This window comes from Desmodus rotundus, chromosome 2 (assembly GCF_022682495.2).
Source record: "Desmodus rotundus isolate HL8 chromosome 2, HLdesRot8A.1, whole genome shotgun sequence".
In the NCBI taxonomy this organism is placed as follows: domain Eukaryota; kingdom Metazoa; phylum Chordata; class Mammalia; order Chiroptera; family Phyllostomidae; genus Desmodus; species Desmodus rotundus.
The window spans coordinates 179,892,384-179,913,213 of record NC_071388.1 but is presented as its reverse complement, the minus strand read 5'-3'; positions in this window follow the sequence as shown (position 1 = coordinate 179,913,213).

Here is a 20,830-nt window from a genome sequence, read left to right as displayed (position 1 = left end):
TGTATATGAGAAGTGCTGACTTACTGATAATTTCCCCCTGCAGCATGCGTGCTTTGTCAGTGTGCAGATTCCCTAACCCCTGCAGAAACTGTCGTAAATGAAGACGGCATTGTGAGATTTCCGATAAGGAAAGTTACCACATTTTATTTTTTTTAGGTATATTTTATTGATTATGCTATTACATTTGTCCCGTTTTTTCTCCTCTTTATCCACCTCTACCCTGCACACTCCCTCTCTCCAGGATTCCTGCCTTCCTTAGTTCATGTCCATGGGTCGTACATATAAATTCTTTGGCTTCTCCATTTTCCATATTATTCTTAACCTCCCTCTGTCTATTTTGTGTCTAACTATTCTGCTTCTTGTTCCCTGTACCTTTTCCCCCCATAGTCCTCCCTCTCCCTCCCCACTGATAACCCTCCATGTGATCTCCATTTCTATGATTCTGTTCCTGTTCTAGTTGTTTGCTTAGTTTTTGTTTAGGTTCAGTTGTTGAGAGTTGTGAGTTTGTTGTCATTTTACTGTTCATAGCTTTGATGTTCTTTTTTTTTAGATAAGTCCCTTTAACAATTCATATATAAGGGCTTGGTGATGATGAACTCCTTTAACTTGACCTTATCTGGGAAGCACTTTATCTGCCCTTCCATTCTAAATGATAGCTTTGCTGGATAGAGTAATCTTGGATGTAGGTCCTTGCCTTTCATTACTTCAAATACTTCTTTCCAGCCTCTTCTTGCCTCTAAGGCTTCTTTTGAGAAATCAGCAGATAGTCTTATGGGAACTCCTTTGTAGGTAACTCTCTCCTTTTCTCTTGCTGCTTTTAAGATTCTTTCCTAATGTTTAATCTTGGGTAACTTAATTATGATGTGCCTTGGTGTGTTTCTTCTTGGATCCAACTTCTTTGAGACTCTCTGAGTGTCCTGGACTTGCATGTCTAGTTCGTTGGCCAGACTGGGGAAGTTTTCCTTCATTATTTGTTCAGATAAGTTTTCAATTTCTTGTATTTTCTCTTCTCCTTCTGGCACCTCTATGATTTGGATGTTGGAACGTTTAAAGTTGTCACAGAGTTTCCTCAGCCTCTCCTCATTTTTTTTTTGAGTTCTTGTTTCTTCTTTCTGTTCCGGTTGAATGTTTATTTCTTCCTTCCTGTCCAAATCATTGATTTGAGTCCTTCCCTTCACTATTGGTTCCCTGTATATTTTTATTTATTTCACTTTGTATAGCCATCATTTCTTCCCTTATTTTGCAACCATACTCAATCATTTCTGTGAATATTCTCATTACCAGTGTTTTAAACCCTCCATCTGATAGGTTATCTATCTCCTTGTCACTTAGTTCTTTTTCTGGAGCCTTGATCTGTTCTTTCATTTAGGCCATATTTCTTTGTCTCAGCACACCTGTCACATTGTAAAGGGAGGAGCCTTAGGCATTCACCAGGGCAGGGCAACCCACTTTGCTGTACTGCAGCGCTGTATGTGGGGGAGGGGCTAGAGAGGGAACAGTGCTGCTTGCTCAGCTCTTGCCCCACTTTCCGTCATGTCCCTCACTTCCCACAGTGGATTGTGCCCTTTAGGTACTGATTCCCAAGGAGGTGGGCTTGTGTATGTTCTAGGACTCTGTGAGTCTCTCCAACAGACTCTGCTGTGAGACTGGGAGTCTCTTCTGCCACTACAATCTCCACAGGTTTTTGCAGCCAGAGGTTTTGAAGCTTTGTTTCCCTGCGCTAGATCCCTGGGTTGCCTGGTTCATCTCACTCCCCAGTTGTTCCTCCTGGCTTATTTGTGCATTCATGTGGGACATCCTGGTCTGCCATCTGCACCTCACCTGCACCTCACCTGCGCCTCACCTGCTCTGGTCTGTCACCAGCTGCTGCCTTGCCATGAGTCCTCTCCAACCTGGCTACCCATCTCTTCCCCTTCTACCAGTCTGGATGAATGTTTCTTCTTTAACTCCTTGGTTTTCGGACTTCCATGAAGTTTGATTTTCTGGCAGTTCTGGTTGGTTTTTGTTTTTAAATTGGTTGTAATACTTCTTTTGTTTGTGTGAGGAAGTGAAGCATGTCTGCCTATGCCTCCATCTTTGATCTATCCACAACTTTCTAATTAATTTATAAAGTTCAAGGAAAAAGAACTGCAATATATATATATATATATACATATATATATGTATTTATATTTATATATATTTACTTGGGGTTAAACTATAATCGATGTTCGTATCTTATGTTTGCATTTTATGTATACATCATTTGTAATTCAAGTATTCTTATCATTTAGTTTGAGCTAGCCAGCCAAGCTTTTTGTATATTAATATTGACTGGTTCTTGGGTAATAGCCTACACTGCATGCCTCCTGCCATAAAATGATGAAAAGTGGTCATGAAAAGTGCTTTGGTTTTGAGACTGGTGAATAAAAGAAACACCATTTCAGTTTCCCCTCAGGGAGATCTCTATCAGTATTTACTAAATGTACAAAAGGAGAAGGAAAATAAGGTAATAAAAGTTTTAGGGAGACTATTAATATTTAACATAATAAAGAAATATTTTACCCATGATTCCATCTAACATTATGAGACATCAGAGAATAAATGATCTTTACACACAGTATTGACATTTATATTTATGTATATATGTATATAAGTTAAAATATTTAAATAGTAATTAATAGAAATAGTATTTTTGATCCCATTATTAAACTTCAAAGAAATTACCTTAGAAAACAGCAATGAATGACAATAAATAGTTAAGTTTAGGATTTCATCACAGCATGATTTATAATGCTAAAAAATGGAAAACCTAAATAAAAAAATAAGGCAAAAATTAAACACATCTGTAACATATTTAATTTTCAAAGGTAAAGTAATGAAGAGAGAAGAGCACCAAGAATTAATTTAATGTGAAAATAACTAGATAAAAAGCAGTATATATAGCATAACCTCAGTTCCATAAAACAATTTTAAAATAAATAAGTAAATAAAAGTAAATAAACATAAATAAACATAAATAAAATGAAGCAAATGCCAACAGATGTTGTCTTTGGGTAATAGAAATCTGAGTGATTTTTTATTGTGATTTTCTACTTCTCTGTTTTTTTTAAACATTGTATCTACATTTTTATTGCTAAAATGTTATTTCTAAAAATATTTTTAAAGCAGAAAAAATTATGCAAATATTAAAGTGTAACATCTAAGAGATTTTTAAAAAAGGATTTCACTTGAACTAAACTATGAATAATAAAAACTTGATGACTTGAGTTTAACATTGGTTTGATGAAAGAATACATATACTGAAAAAATTCATGTAGAGAGCAGACACTACCCTTTGAATGTAACATATGTGATCCTAATCTCTACTCTTCAAGTTCTTTCACCAAAACGAATTTATTTTCAGAGAAGCGAATTTCAACTAAAACTCAATAAAACAAAAATAAAAATTTTAAAAATTATTGAACTGAGCCATCATGAAAAGTTCAGCATGCAATTAAAAAACTTGTCATATATCTGCTTAATATGCTTCCAGCAAAAATTAGAATGCATTGAAAATCTCAAGCATTGTGCCAAGGAGTCAGTTGTTGTATGCTCCGCCACAGTCTCGGTGTCTCTGCAAGAATGTATCACCTTCTGAAAATAGTCCCCAAGATGTTTACCTTCTGTGTTTCTGCTTCACCTGCCCTAGCAACGCAGTCTCTCCTTTTTCTTTCATTGTGGTTGTGACGAAGTCCTAGTTAGCCACAAAGATTTAGTACTCATTATGGCAAATATTCCAAGTACTTAAATTCTAAATAAATGTTATGTTTTAGGGTCTTGGTAATGTGTCCTGCAACAAATTAAGTAATAATTTTTTATGATATTGTGAAAATTTTTTGATTTGTCATTTAAAGGACAGGCTGGTAAATTGAATTGGCTAACACAACATTGTAGAGGCTTAAAATTATGTTATACTTCATCCATAGTCCTGAAAATGAATTCTTGTAGAAAACAGCTCTGTTCCACACTCACAGTGTTTCCTTTAACATCTGGTCAGTCATGTTCCAAAGGTGTTACAGGTAACAGGTGTCATTGAATCCACATAAATTCATTCTAAAAATACCCTTTTAAATGTTCATTTCTGGCCCTGGTTGGTGTAGCTCAGTGGATTGAGCATGGGCTGCAAACCAAAGGGTCACCGATTCTATTCCCAGTCAGGGCACATGCCTGGGTTGTGGTGGGCCAGGTCCCCAGTAGGGGGCACGTGAGAGGCAACCACACGTTGATGTTTCTCTCCCTCTCTTTCTCTCTCCCTTCCTCTCTCTCTAAAAAATAAAAGTAAATAAAAACCTTTAAAAAATAAATGTTCATTTCTGCATTTTTATGAGTTAGACATTCAGAGAAATCCTGTCAGCTATAGAAAAACTAAAATGCTGAAAAAAAATTTTAAATAATATTTTATAATATTAGCCAGCATGGCAGGAAACAAAAGGAAAATAATAGAGGTCAAAAATAATATATAAATATAATTTAACAGAAATAGTAGGCCCTGGAGCTGGCACTTGATCAGGAGTATCTGCATCCAAATACCTAACACAAAAAGGTGATTTTAAAGATTATATTAGGAGAAATAGTAAAGACAGGGCATAAATTGATGAAATAAATACAAAGATACACAGGATCAGCAAAAACAAAGATTAGTTATTTGTCTAGGGAATTATAATTAACTCCTTCTGCAAGACTGAGTTTGAAAAGAAAGAAGAAATAAGCAATATTAAGGATAAAAAAGCAGATATAACCATAGTTGTACCAGATGTTTAAGGGAAAGGGATTGCTATAAAAATTTATAATACATTTGAAACATAGATAAAATAGATAACTTTCTAGAATAATATAAATTAATATAATGGATTCAAGGATAAATGGAAAACAATAGTCTCTGACCATTAACATTTCAAATGTAGATCAAAAATCTTTCTACAGTGAAAACATGAGTTCCAGATCATTTTACCTGTGAGCTCTTAAAGAAATCAAAAGCAGATTATTTTTATCTTACACAAAATAATATTATATGTTTAGTATATAACCTTGATTTCAGAACTAGTAAAGGATAGTATGAGGAAAGAAAATTACAGGTTGCTATCACTCTTGAACATAGATGGTAAAATTCTAAATAACATATTTTAAAAATGAATCCAAACAGTATTAAAACAAGAACTTTGGGTTTATTTCAGAAATTTAAGTTTTATATATGAGAATCTGTTACTGAATTCATAACATTAAAAGATTAAAAACATTAACATTTTTAAATATAAAAATTGCATTCAATTAAGTTTAATAATCTTTAATGATAAAAATTCATAGAAAACTAAAAATAAAAGGGGGAATTTCTTAACCTGATAATGATATCTACAACAAAAACTAGAATTAATATCACACTAATAAAGAAACATGAAACCACTCTCTTCGAGAACAGGAACAAGGCAAGGTGATCACCATCATGTTGTACTTGAGGTCATTCTCAACATTGTCCTTGAAATTCTAGTTTGTACAATTAGACAATAAGAAAGGCCTAAGGATTTATAAAGGAAAGACAAAACTTTCTTCTATATATTCATTGATAAGATACTTGTCCACATTGAAAACTCCAAGTAATCCACAAACTGCAAGTGTGTTTAGAAGTTTAATAGGTTTGCTAAGTTCATGCAAGTTAATTGTATTTCTATAAACCATCTACGAACCCAAGTTCCCAAAGGTTTTTCATGAACTTGACAAGCTAATTCTAAAATTTGCATGAAAGAGCAAAGGGCTAAGAACACTAAGACACTCCTGAAGGTGTGGTGGCTTTTCTTACCTAATTCTAAAACTACTGTGGTTGCAATTTTTATAATAATTAATGTGGCATTGGTACCGGAATAATAAAATCAACCATCTAGATAGTGTGGGGACCCCAGAAGCAGAGTCATGTATGTATTAATATTTGATATATGTCAGAGCTGGCTTTTGAGATCCCTGGGGAAAGGACAGTCTGATCAATGCATGGTACTAGGAGGAAAGGTTTTCTTTTTTGTTTTTTAAAAAAGAGTCCCTTCATAAAGCCATATCAAAATTTATGAATAAATAAATAAATTTGAGGTGAATCCAAACTTTAAATGTGTAAGCAAAACTTCAGAATGCATAGCATAAAATATAGAACAGGGTTTTTATGAGATCAGGTTTTGAAAGAATTCTTTGAAGAAGAAACATAAACCCTGAAAGACTAATAGATTTGACTACAATAAAACTTCATCAAAAGAAAACAGAAAGAAATAAAGGAAAAGGTCAAGCTACAAATTGGGAAAACGTATTTACAGTACATGCAACCTAAAAAGGACTGGTATCTAATAGTATTATGTAACAGGATCTCATGAACCGTTAAGAACAAAGCAAAAAACAAAGTAGAAAAATGGGCAAAAAGTAGGAACAAGCAATTCACAGAAGAGTGAGTGTGAATGGCAACAAGGAGAAAACTTGCTCAGTCTTGTGGTAAGAAGAATGTGAACTGAAACCTAAATGAGGTACCATTTCACTGCTGTCAGACTGCCAAAACTTAAAAGTCAATATGAAGGAAATTGAAGAATGTGGAGGAATGTGCTAGAAAGAATGCTTAGGATGTAGTAGGCACTCCATAAATGTTTCTGGTTGTCCATTGCTATGTTATAAACCACCTCGGATTCGGTGGCCTAATTTAATGATTATTTTTTTATACTCATGACCTGCTAGGAATTTGGGCATGTCTTTATAGTGATGCTGTTGCCCACAGGGAATAGACTGGGTCATTTGGTGGCTGGTGCATAGTCCAGTCAGGGGGGACCAAGAAGGCTTGACTGGTGCATTAGTGAGGATGGCTAGAAGCTGGACTGAGTTGGACTGGTTCTCTCTTTATATATTGTTAGGGTATCTCCACAGGGTAGTTGGACTTCTTATAGTGGGGCTCAGAGCCTCAGGAATGAATATTTCAGGATGAAAGAAGTAGAAGATGCTGGCCTTTGAAGATCTGAGCCCAGAAACTATGGCATTGCTTCCCAGATGCCATATTCCACTGGTCAAGGCAGTCAAAGAGCCTCCTTGATTCAAGAAGGGCAAAGGTGGACTCCACTCAGAGGAGTATCCAGGAATTTGTGGCCATCTGTAACCTGCCTCAATAATTATTTGATGATCAAATGAAAAAAATCATAAATGTTTATTAAATGCTTGTTTTCTGCAGTGGTAGGTGCAGTGTAATTATGTTAAATTCCATTAAATCTGAGTCTTTGTCCTTGAAAAGCTTCAGGTCTAAATGTGAGGGGGGAGAAGATGTTTCAATATAAATGTGGGTTATGTCACTGAGGGTCTAATTTACACTGCAATAAAATGCTAAATAATTTAAATTTATTATGAAGGCAGGAGAATCCCTTTGAGGCACTTTAAACAGGATAGTAAGTTGATTTTTAAAAGACTGTGTACTTAAGGAAGATTTTTGTTCTTGTAGTTTGAAGAATGAATAGAGTTGAAACAAGAGTAGAAATAAAAAGTCTAGTCTGTTGTAGTCATTCAGGAGGGACAGGGTAGTGTTCTGGATAAAGAGATAAAAAGAAGTAAATGGTGACTCCACCAAAAAATCTATTAGATCTAATAAATGAATTTGGCAAAGTAGCAGGATACAAAATAAATACACAGAAATCGGTGGCATTTTTATACACTAATAATGAACTAGCAGAAAGAAAAATTAAGAAAACAATCCCATTTGATATTGCAATAACAACAACAACAAAATAAGGTACCTAGGAATAAAGTTAACCAAGGAGGCAAAAGATCTGAACTCTGAAAACTATAGGACATTGAGAAAGAAATTGAGGAAAATAGAAATAAGTGGAAGTATATACTGTGTTCATAGACTGGAAAAATTGACATCATTAAAATATCCATGCTACCCAAAGCAATCTATAGGCTCAATCCCTATTAAAATACCAATGGCATCTTTCATGGATCTAGAACAGATATTTCAAAAATATATATGGATTCAAAAAAGACCCCTAATACTTTCAGCAATCTTGAGAAAGATGAACAAAGTTGGAGGTATCATAATACCTGATATCAAACTATACCATGAGGCCATTATAATCAAAACCACCTGTTACAGGCATAAGAACAAGCACATAGATCAATGGGACAGAAAAGAGAGCCCAGAAATCAACCCACATCTTTATGGTCAATTGATATTTGACAAGGGAGGCAGGAGCATACAATGGAGTAAAGGCAGACTTTTCAATAAATGGTGTTGGGAAAACTGGACAGGTACTTGCAAAGAAAATGAAACTAGACTACCAACTTATACCATATACAATGATAATCTCAAAATGGATAAGACTTAAGTCATGAAAACATAAAAATCCTGGAAGAAAACATAGGCAATAAAATCTCAAACATTTCTTGTAGCAATACCTTTGCCAATACATCTCCTTGGGCAAGGGAAATAAAGGAAAAAATAAACAAATGGGACTGCAGCAGACTAAAAAGCGTCTTCACAGCAAAATAAACCATCAACAAAATGAAAAGGGGACCCACTGTATGGGAGAACATATTTGCCAATGATACATTTGATAAGGGGTTAGTTTCCAAAATATAAAAAGGACTTATACAACTCAACACCATGAAGACAAAAATTCTAACTAAAAATGAGTAAAAGACCTGAATAGAAACTTCTCCAAAGAGATGTGTCTATAAATGTGTCTACAGATGGCCCATAGACATGTGAAAAAAGTGTTCAATGTCACTCATCATTAGAGAGACACAAATTAAAACCACAATGAGATATCACCTTACACCTGCCAGAATGGCTCTATCATCAATAAATCAACAAACAATGAGTGCTGGCAAGGATATGGAGAAAAGGGGACCCTAATGCACTGTTGATGGGAATGCAAACTGGTGCAGCCACTGTGGAAAATAGTATAGAGTTTCCTTAAAAAATTAAAAATGCAACTGCCTTTTGACCCAGCAATCCCACTTTTGGGAATATATTCTAAGAACCCTAAGCACTAATCAGAAAGAATATGTGCACCCTTATGTTCGTTCACAACAGCTAAGGTCTGATAACAGCCCAAGTGTCCATCAGTAGATAAGTGGATGAAAAAGCTGTGGTAAATTTACAATGGAATACTACTCAGCTGTAAAAAAAGAAAAAACCCTTACCTTTTGCAACAGTGTGAAAGGACCTGGAGAGTACTATGCTATATGAAACAAGCCAGTCAGAGAAAGATAAATACCATATGATCTTACTCTCATATGGAATTTGATGGACAAAATAAACCGATGAACAAAGTAAAACCAGAAGCGTGGATACATGGAACAAGCTGACAGATCTCAGTGTGTGTGTGTGCTAGGGGGCTGGAAGGGATTAACCAAAGAACATATATACATATATGCATAGCACATGGACACAGAAGATAATGTGGTGAAGGCCAAGGGTAGGAGGCAGAGGCTGTGAGGAAGGACAAAAGGGGGATAATGGAGGCATCTGTAATAGTGTCAACAATAACAAAAATTAATAAAATAGAAGTGGTTTCAAGAGGTGTTTAGGAGATAGGATCTAGTCATCTATTGGACATGGGGAAATGAGGGAGAGGAAGGAATCAAAGCAACTAATATTTCCAATTTGAGCTGCTACCTGAAACAGGGAACACAGGGAGAACAGAAGGTGTGTGATGGTAGATAGTAAATAATGTTCCCATGGGAATGATGGATAATTTGTTAAGAAGGGTTGCAGAGAAGCGGACTAAGGATCAAATTCTGAGGAACAGAGGGAGGATGAAAAACTTGAAAATAGACTGAAAAGGAGGATCCAAAGGAGTAGCATGGAAATGAAAAGAACATGTTGTCATGGAAACCATGTGAAGAGTAGATTTCTAAGTGAGACCTAAGAGGTCAAGTGGAAGGAGTCCATTGACTGGGGACAACAAAGGTTTTCTGGTGACTTTGGTTGCAACTATTTTCTGTAGAGTTTTGAAGAAGTGGGGACAACAAGTATAGGTTTTTCTTTTACAAATGTTGGCTTTAGATGGCAAAAGAGAACTAGAACAACATGGGTTATGTGGGGTCACAAGTTTGAAGAAATTTTTTTAAATTTTTAATTAGTGAGTAGAGACTTCAACCAGCTGAAATGTTAATAGATAAAATACATGCATTAGATATAATAAAGTTGACAACATAGAGGAGATGGAGTGGATAACTGTATTTAGACAGGAAAGAAAATGGTTTCGTATACAGGTGGGGGAATGGGCAGTTAGAATAAAACTCTATAATTTCAGTATTTTATAGCCACTGCGATGTTCATTATTACAGCTTTTCTACTACTAGAAAAGAATAGCTACTACTATTCTTTTATATACCATGAATGTGTACTCAATGGCTATTTCTGAATTTCATCAGTAATCATTGCATTTTGGTCAGCTAACTGCTGATAGCCCAGATGAACATCTTGCATGCAATTTTATTTAGCACATCTCTTAGAATGACTGAGGTGTCAGAACATCCCAGGTACACTGCTGCAGGCACCAGCTGCACTGGAGGAGTGTTGCCCAAAAACATCTGGATCATTATTCAGTATGAAAGGGAATGAATATGTTTATGGAAGAGACATTCGCATCTTCTCTGATCAGGTTCTTTCAAATATTCCAAAATTCATATGATTTCCATCAACTTTTACTTTTCTGTAGAACTTTTGAGAGAATTAAAATTTGTTGGTTAGATTCTTTGCTCAAAAGAGAAAAGGCTAATATTTTTGGAGGCTTAGTGTGAATATTGTACCAAATAAAGCATTATGAAGAATAAGTTTTGAGAACTGACCTGTTATATGAATCAGGGGAGTCTAATATATGTATTGTTTTCTTTCTATTTTCCTAAGGATTTGGAAGGGAAAAAAAGAAAATATAGCTGACCACTTAGGAAAGGAGAGGGATAAGATAAAGTTTCATGGGCTAAGTTTTCAGAACTTTATGATAATGAATACTACTTGTTGAACATCTATTCTGAACCAAGCACATATAGACACTTACTTTACATATTTTGTTATTTCCATTCCTTGTAGCAATCTTTGCAAGGTAAATATTCTTTTCCTCATATTGCTAGTAGGGAAACTACTGACCAGGAATTAGAGAATAATTTACCCATGATTATATTACTAGTAGATTAGAGGTCAGATATTTGGATCCTCTTCCATCTGACTGAAATATGTTTGTCTTAACCTATTCTGCTACTATCCAAATAAACCGTGGAAGAATTTGGAAATAACGTTAATAATATGAGTTTAAGTCTACTAACATATACCTGTAAGTGGTCATATAAAGAGAGCAAGCAAATTTCTGTTTCTATAATATACTACTTATAAATATTAGATAAAAAATAAATATATAATTTATTTCTATTGTAACTGAAGATGAAAAGTAATTTGAAAGGCTTTTTTCTCACTTTGATTCATTTTTACTTAGAAGATGCTTATTTAGCATATTGTAAACCTGTGCAGGTGGCTACCCAGAGGAGGACACAGCTGCTAGTATGGGTGCAATTTTCAGAAGATGGGTTTAGATATGACTACTAACTAAGATAATACTCATATGCATTTTATTACTGACCAATGTTTCCTTTTTTCTAAATGTTATTGATTATATTGCTTGTATTGTAATTTACATCCCTGTGACTATTTTGTAACTACCAATGAGCACTTTTTAATTCCTTTACCTTTTTCACCCAGCCCCCTAACATCCCTCCTCTCTGGCAAACATAAGTTAGAGTTTAATTTTTTAAAGTGATAAAATAATTTTTGTAGAAATTTTGGAATCATTTTTATCCATGCCTCTCATTTCTATTGCCTCTGCACTAAACCTTGCCCGCATAATTTGGTGTATCCTAGACACGAAAGAGGTAGCCAGCCTCAGCATTGTTAACCTTATTTATATAACACGTTTTTTGACATGTCTGGACCTATGTTTATAGATGCTGTGGCAAAGATATTCCTCTTGATAAGGGAAGGATTATTGAAGACAAGCTTCAGAAAGCTTCTGTTTTCTTAGAAGGTGATATATTACTTAGCCCAGAAGTAGAAGAATTTCTAATAAAATTATTTAGAGTGGTCAAAGTGGTATATTTTCAGTATAAACTTATCTGATTTGGGTTGTTAGTCCCAGAAAACTTGGGGATTTGTTATTTTAAATGTTTCTATGTGTCTTTGTCCTACTAACTGCATATTGAAGTCATCAGTTACTGACGATATATGTATATAAACACGGTGTGATTTTTTTAGTCAATGAGCTTTTAGTCAGTGCTTTTACTAAAAGCACTGGCATTTACAAGATACCATTTTAACCAACTTTGACTTAATTAATTAATTGATTAATTATTTAATAGTTAGAGGTTATAGCAACTTTGTACTCATCATATATTTTCTAAAAATGTGTGTGTTCTCCTCCTTCCATACCCATATACCTTTTACCCTCTTCTCACTGATGACATTTATGTCTGGGAATGCTCTGCCTCTAATAGTCTTTGTGTTCCCTTAGAACTATCTTAACTGAGTAGATTCCAAAGTCTTGTACCCCTAAGAGACTCAAAATTGTGGAGGGGTAATTGGAATCTAGATTAACTTCCTACAAGGACCAACCTGGAATTACAACTAAATTGTAGAGAAATCATCCTGAATAATGAATTGAACACTAGCTGGAGAGAAGCCTTATAACCAAGGACATACAGAAGAAGCCACTTCATCACAACGTGATTGGTAGGGAGCGAGAAGGAGTCACGAGAGGGCTAGCTGGGCTCCCACGGGTGGCAGCTGAAGTCCTGGAGGGATATTTCAGTGGCTGCGGGATTCCCCCTGATAAGTGTGGGATCTAAACCCCAAGCTGAGGTCTTCAGCCTATAGTATCAGAGCCAGGAAAGAAACCCAGATAACATCCAGCTGGGAAAAACCACGGGGTTTCTGTCTGCTAGGGAGATATGGCTGGAGACACATTGAACCTCTTAAAGGGCCAACACACAAAATTTTGTTTGTAGCCATTTATCCAGGGTCTCCCTCAGCTCCGGGAGAGGGAGGGCAGAGTGGACTAGAGATGCATGAGGCAGTCTGGGGCTGGTGGCTCTGGGGAGAAAACTGAAGGAATGGCCACCAGGATTCCTATGCTATCATTCCCCATACTGCAGAGGCCATCTTTCTCATGTACAGTATTCTTTGGATAGTATCAGCATGAGGGGAAGCAATAGCCCTGACCACAGGAATTACTCTGCCTCACCCTGTGGAGTTTAAGCTGGGCTGCTAGGTACAGCTTGAGGTTATATCATTGATTAAGTTTAACAACTAAGGCAGATCTCTGGGAGCTCTGAGACTTTAGCTGACCGTCCCCTGACCTGGTGCTGGTAAAACCCAGCCTTGGTGTTCAGCCTGGTTCTCTCTGCACACAAGCAGGCCCAGCAGAGGAAGCCACATGCTGTGGATCCCTGATAGCTCCAAACAGGTTTCCCAGGGCAAGACATGAGCAGCATCTGTCAAAGGTCTGAACCAGAGTCTTTGCAGATCTACCTAATTCATAGAAACAAATACAAAGAAGCAACCAAAATGGGAAGACAAGGAAACAGACCCCAAATGAAAGAACAAGAGAATTCTATAGAAGAAGAACCCAATGAAATGGAGGCAAGCAATTTATTAGGTAGCGAGTTTAGAGTAAAGATTATAAGGATACTCAACAATATGAAAAAAGACATAGAAACCATAAAAAAGGACCAGTCAGAAGTAAAGAATGCAATATCTGAAATAAATAATATAATGGGAGGAATAAAGACTAGGTTAGATGAAGCAGAGGAATGAATCAGTGAATCAGTGATGGAAAACAACATAGAAAAACACACCCAAGGAGCCCTGGCTAGTGTGGCTCAGTGGATTGAGTGCCAGCCTGTGAACCAAAGGGTCTCTAGTTCAATTCCCAGTCAGGGCACATGCCTGAGTTGCAAGCCAGGTCCCAAGTAGGGGGTGCTCAAGAGGCAACCACACATGGATGTTTCTCTCCCTTTCTTTCTCCTTCATTTCCCCTCTCTAAAAATAAATGAATGAAATCTTAAAAAGAAAGAAAAAAAGAAAAATACACCCAAGCAGAGCAGGAGAAAGAAAAAAAGAATTTTAAAAAATCAGGAGAGCTAAAGAAACATTTTAGATGACAGGAAGCATGACAACATCCGCATAATGGGAATACCAGAAGTAGAAGAGAGTGAGCAAGAGACTGAGAAATTCTTTGAAGAAATAATGACTGAAAACTTTTCTAATCTAATGAGGGAAAAAGATACACAAGCCCAGGAAGCTCTGAGTCCCAAACAAGTTGGACCCAAAGAACCCACACTGAGACACATCATACTTAAAATGACAAGGCTTAAAGACAAGGGGAAAATCCTAAAAGCCACAAGAGAAAAACAGGTAGTTACATATAAGGGAGTACCATTTAGGCTGTCATCTGACTTCTCGACAGAAACAAACAAACAAAAAAAACAGAGGAAAATAGTCTAACAATAAAATGGCACTAAATACATGTTTATCAATAATCACCTTAAATGTAAGTGGCATAGATGCTCCAATCAAAAGACATAGGGTAGCTGAATGGATAAGAAAACAAGACCCATACACATGCTGCCTCCAAGATACCCACCTCAAACTGAAAGATACACACAGACCAAATGGAAAGTGAGGGAAAAGATATTTCATGGAAATGGAAAGGAAAAAAAAGCTAGGGTAGCAATACTTATACCTGACAAAATAGACTTTAAAACCAAGGCTATAGTAGGAAACAAAGAAGGACACTACATAATGAAAAGGGAACAGTCCAACAAGAGGATATAACCCTAGTAAACATTTACTCACCCAACATAGAAGCACCTAAATATGTAAAGCAAATCTTGATGGACATAAAGGGAGATGTCAAGAGAAATACAGTCATAGTTGGGGACATTAACACTCTGTTAACTTAAATGGGTAGATATTCCAAACAAAAAATCAACAAGGAGACAGTGGCCTTAAATGACACACTAGGTCAAATAGATATAATTAATATCTTCAGAGCATTTCATCCCAAAGCAGCAGAATAAACATGTTTTCCAAGTGCACATGGAACGTTTTCTAAGTTAGACCACATGTTAGGACACAAAACAAGTCTGAATAAATTTAGGAAGATTGAAATCATATCAAGCATCTTCTCTGACCACAACACTATGAACTAGAAGTCAATCACAAGAACACTGATAAACACACAAAGACTCGGAAGCTAAATAACATGTTATTGCATAATGAATAGGTTAACAATGAGATCAAGGAAGAAATCAAAAGATACTTTGAAACAAATGAAAATTGGGAACGAACAATCCAAAATCTGTGCAATACAGGCAAAGCAATTGTAAAGGGAAATTCATAGCATTACAGGCCTATAGCAAAAAAAGAAAAGAAAAAAGAAAAAAGAAAAAAGCTCAAATAAGCAATCTAAATTTACCCTTAAAGGAACTTGAAGAAAAACAACAAACAAAGCCCTAAGTGAGTAGAGGGAAGGAAGATCAGAGCAAAAATAAGTGAAATAAAGTCTAAAAAAATGATACAAAAAGATCAATGAATCGAAGAAGTGGTTCAATGAAAAGATAAACAACATTGACCAACCTCTAACCAGACTCATCAAGGAAAATAAAGAGAGGGCCAAATAAATAAAATCAAAAATGAAAGAGGGAAAATAACTGACACCAAAGAAACACAATGAATTGTAAGAAAATAGTATGAACAAATATATGCCAACAAACTGGACCAAATGGACCAAATGGATAAATTCCTAGAAACACATACTCTTCCAAAACTAAATCAGGATCAGAGAATATGAGTAAACAGACTACACCTAATTACATTGAAGCAGTAATGAAAAAACTCCCAACAAACAAAAGCCCTGGACCAGATAGCTTCACAGATGAATTTTACCAAAAATTCCAAGAAAACTAGCACCTCTCTTTCTCAAACTATTTCAGAAAACTCAAGAGGAATGAAGGCTTCCAAGCTCATTATACAAGGCCAGCATTACCCTAATTCCAAAACCAGATAAAGACACTACAAAATAAGAAAATTATAGACCATTATCCCTCATTAACATAGGTGCTAAAATCTTCAACAAAATATTAGCAAACTGCAAACAGCAATGCATCAAAAAATCATACACCACAATCAAGAGAGATTTATTCCAGGAATGCAAGGTTGATATATTATTCACAAACCAATAAATGTGATTCGCCACATAAACAAATGAAGGATAAAAACCACATGAGCATATCAATACATGTAGAAAAAGCATTTGATAAAATCCACCACCCATTTATATTAAGAACTGTCAGCAAAGTGGGAATAGAAGGAACATACCTAAATATAATAAAGGCCATGTATGACAAACCCACTGCCAACATCGTACTCAATGGTTAAAAACTAAGAGCGGTCCCCTTGAGATTGGGAACAAGACAGGGATGTCTGCTTTCACCTCTCTTATTCAACATACTACTGCAAATCCTAGTTATAACAATTAGACAAGAAGAAGAAATAAAATGTATCCAAATTGGAAAGGAAGAAGTAAAACTGTCTTTATTTGCAGATGACATGATACTGTACATAGAGAACCCCAAAGATTCCACCCAGAAACTATAAGAACAGATAAATGAATTCAGCAAAGTACTAGGATACAAAATTAATATCCAGAAATCAGTGCATTTTTATATGCCAATAATGAACTAACAGAAAGGGAAATTAAGAAAACAGTCCAAATTACAATTGCTTCAAAAACAATAAAATACCTAGGAATAAGCCTAATGAAGGATTTAAAAGATCTTTACTCAGAAAGTTGTGACGCTGAATAAGTGGAAGCATATGCCTTGTTCATGAATAGGAAGAGTTAACATCATTAAAATGTCCGTACTACCTAAAGTAATCTATAGATTCAATGAAATCCCTATCAAGGTTCCAATGACTAATTTTACAGAACTAGAACAAACATTTCAAAAATTTGTATGGAACCACAAAAGACCCCACATAGCAACAGCAATTCTGAGAGAGAAGAACAAAGTTGGAGCAATCATGCTTCCTAATATCAAACTCCAAGGCCATAGTAATCAACACAGCATGGTACTGGCATAAAAACAGACACACAGATCAATGGAACAAAATAGAGCCCAGAAATAAGCCCACACCTTTATAATAAACTAATATTTGACAGAGGAAGCAAGTATACACACACAAATGGTGTTGGGAAAATTGGACAGATACATGCAGGAACATGAAACTAGACCACCTTCTTACATCACATACGAATAAATTCAAAATGGATTAAAGACTGAGATATTAGACCCAAAAGCATAAAAAACATAGAAAAAAACACAGGCAGCCAAATCTCAGATTTTGCTCATAGAAATGTTTTGTTGGATATATCTCCCCAGGCAAGGGAAACAAAAAAAAATAATAAATCAGACTACATCAAACTAAAATGTCTTTGTGTAGCAAGAAAAAAATAAAAATAAAAAAAAGAAAACCCATGAAATGGGAGAACATATTCACCAATACATCTGATAAAAGGTTAATATCCAAAATTTATAAAGAACTTACAAAACTCTACATCAGAAAATAAACAACCCAATTAAAAATAAGCAAAGGATCTGAATAGACATTTCTCTGAAGAGGACATACAGAGGGCCAATAGACATATGAAAAAATGCTCAAGTTACATATCATCAGAGAAATGCAAATTAAACCCACAATGAGATACCATCTCACACCTGTGGAATGGTTATCATCAATAAATCAACAAACAATAAGTGCTCCAGGATGTGGAGAAAGGGGAACCCTTTTGCCCTGTTGGTAGGAATACAGGTTGGTTCAGCCTGTGGAAAGCTGTATGGAGATACCTCAGAGAATTAAAAATGGTTCTGCCTTTTGACTTAGCGATCTTACTTTTGAGAATATATCAGAAGGAACCCCAAGCACTCATTCAAAAGAACATAAGCACACCTGTGTTCATTGCAGCATTATTTACAATCTCCAATTTATAGAAGTAGCCCACACGCCCATCAGTAGATGAGTGGATAAAACAACTGTGGGACATTTACACAATGGAATACCAGTTGGCCATAAAAAAGAAGAAAATTTTACCATTTTCCCTGTATGGATGGACCTGGAGAACATTATGCTCAGTGAAATAAGCCAGGCAGAGAAAGGCAAATACCATATGATTTCATTCTTATGGGGAATCTAATGAACAAACTGAACTAACGAACAAAATAGAGACTCATAGAGAACAGGATGACAGCTAATAAGGGGATTTTGGGGGTAGACAGGAATGAGCAAAAATGAAAAAGGACTCATGGACATGGACAACAGGGAGTGACTGTGGGGGGGAGGGAGGTATAAGGGGACTAAATGGTAACAGAAAAAAATACAGTAAAATATAAAAAACAAAAACAAAGTCTTGTATGCCTTAATGATACTCATTGCACATATTAACTTTTTAAAACTTTTTAATTGAGTTTACTGGGGTGACATTGGTTAGTAAAAATATATACGTTGCAGGTATACAATTCTATAATATATCATCTGTGTATTGTATTGTGTGTTCACCATATTTTCTTAAGATAGTCATGCAAATTTTCTTTTTAGAAATTTTCTTTTCTTAAGTTGCCTATTTAGCCTGAATGTAGAGGAAGAGGCCCTTTCCAAGGCAATTGCTTTATTACTCATTTGTTATTCTTAGTTATTATTTAGACATTGGTGGAGATGCCCTTCTCCCTCTCTCACCTACGTCATCACTTCTCACCAAGTTGGGAAGACCCACTTTGGTTTTTGTCCTTTCTGAAAATTCTTACCTTACTTGCTTCAATAACTTGCTCAGAATGTTCTTTTGTACCTCAGTTTCTTCATCTGTGAATATGGCATACTAATTAATACCTACCGAGGAAGGTTTTTGGGGGGATTACATGAGATGTTACATGTGAAGATAATGTGTTAATACTTGGCATAGAGTAAGTATTCATAAAGGATTAGTGGAATGTGAATCAAAGCAGCTCCTGTTATGAACTTCGTATGGAGTGAAATTCGTAACACCATGACCACTCTTTCATTTTGACATCTCAGCACTTCTGACTTTGGTTTCATCTATTCAGCATACATTTAATGGAGTTTGTGAGTCATTGATTTAGGTGGTGGGGATATGAATAGACAAGAGAGATATTTTTTTTGCCCTCACTGAGTCATATTTTTTAATAGGGGAGACAGACAGAAAACAAGAGAAATAGGAAAACATATGGCATGTTAGATAGTAAGTTCCGAAAAGGAAACGAAGCAGGGAGGAAGAGCAAAAATAATGAGAATGAATTTTTGATTCATGTGGGGTGACCAGGGAACTGCCACGAGGAGAACATTAGAGTAAGGGTGTGAAGAAAGGACCGAGTCATTAGAATATGTTGGGGAAAGGAGACCCAGGCATATGGAAGGGCAAATACAAGAGATCCGAGGCAGGAGAATGATTAGCAAGTTCAAGAAACAGCGTAGAGGGTGATGTAAAGTGTTTTGATATCCACAGGAAAGTCTGGAAGTTTTACCAGATGGATCTGCTTCAGATATCCTCGGGGTCCAGCTCTTTTCCAGTTTATCTTCTTTCATTCCTAGGGAATGGTCACTATCCTCAGAGTCCAAGATAGCCCTATCTACATTCTTGAATCTAAGCTTAGTGGAAAATTGAAAAAAAAAAAAAAAAAAGATGTGCTCAATAGCTGTACCTATGTAGAGTTCACAGAGACTGCCAAAGCAATGTCATCTTCTCTGCCTTTTGCCAAAATTTAGTAATCTGCTTTGCTTTGCTGCAAGGAATAAGCTCAGATTTGAGTAGTTCTGCCTAGATGAGAGGTGGAAGAACCAGCGATCTCCCAAGAAAGCTGATATTTTTGGCACATGCTCATGCTCAGTTTTGCAAACTCAGCTGCTCTATAGAATATGCAGATAAGCATCTGAACTTCTGTTTTGATGCTTGATCTCTGAACTATCTGAGATTTACCCATTCTTAACTTTATGTGTCTCCCCACTGAACAGCACTTCTTTGGAAGCAGGGATTGGCCTATTCATGATCTAGTTGACTTTCCACTCTCTGATTCAAGTCATTTCCCATCTAATTCCACATATCCAACTTAACAGAACCCTGTAACTCATGTTTTGAATGCTCCACTAGCATTTAAGTGTTTTCTATTCATTTCCCCAATTGTTGTTAATTCTCTTTTCAGAAGGTCTATAATTTGGGGGTAAGGTAGAACAGTTTGTTTTTTCTCAAAACATTCTCAGCTCTTAAGAGTCCCATAATTGAATAGGTCTTGGAATAGAATCAATTCTTGGAAAGGTTTTTTAATGACTTGTTTTATTGTTCTTGTGTTGCTGTTGATGTAAAAGACCCAAACCCCAAATTTAGGTTCAATAATGTTCAATTGTCACAGATTATATTGTAATGGCTCTGCACAAAAGACCTATAAAACAGAGTGTATTCTTCTACAATGTTTAGCCAGCCAGCCTTTTAGTAGTTATCAGGAACTTTTTTCTTTCTTTCCCCATTAGAATAAAGGTTTTGTCTTTATCACATTGGAAGTGATACAAAGTTAGCAGTTAAGCAAAATTTAGTCTTTTTGACCATAGATGTCTTTGCTCCTTCCGCACACTTTTTGGTTTTTTTCAATCATTCTTTGTCAGTTTGATTAAAATATCATTTAAGGATTGTTGAACCACGGTGTGGTGTTTCCAGTAAACATTGTTATTAGAATTTGTGCC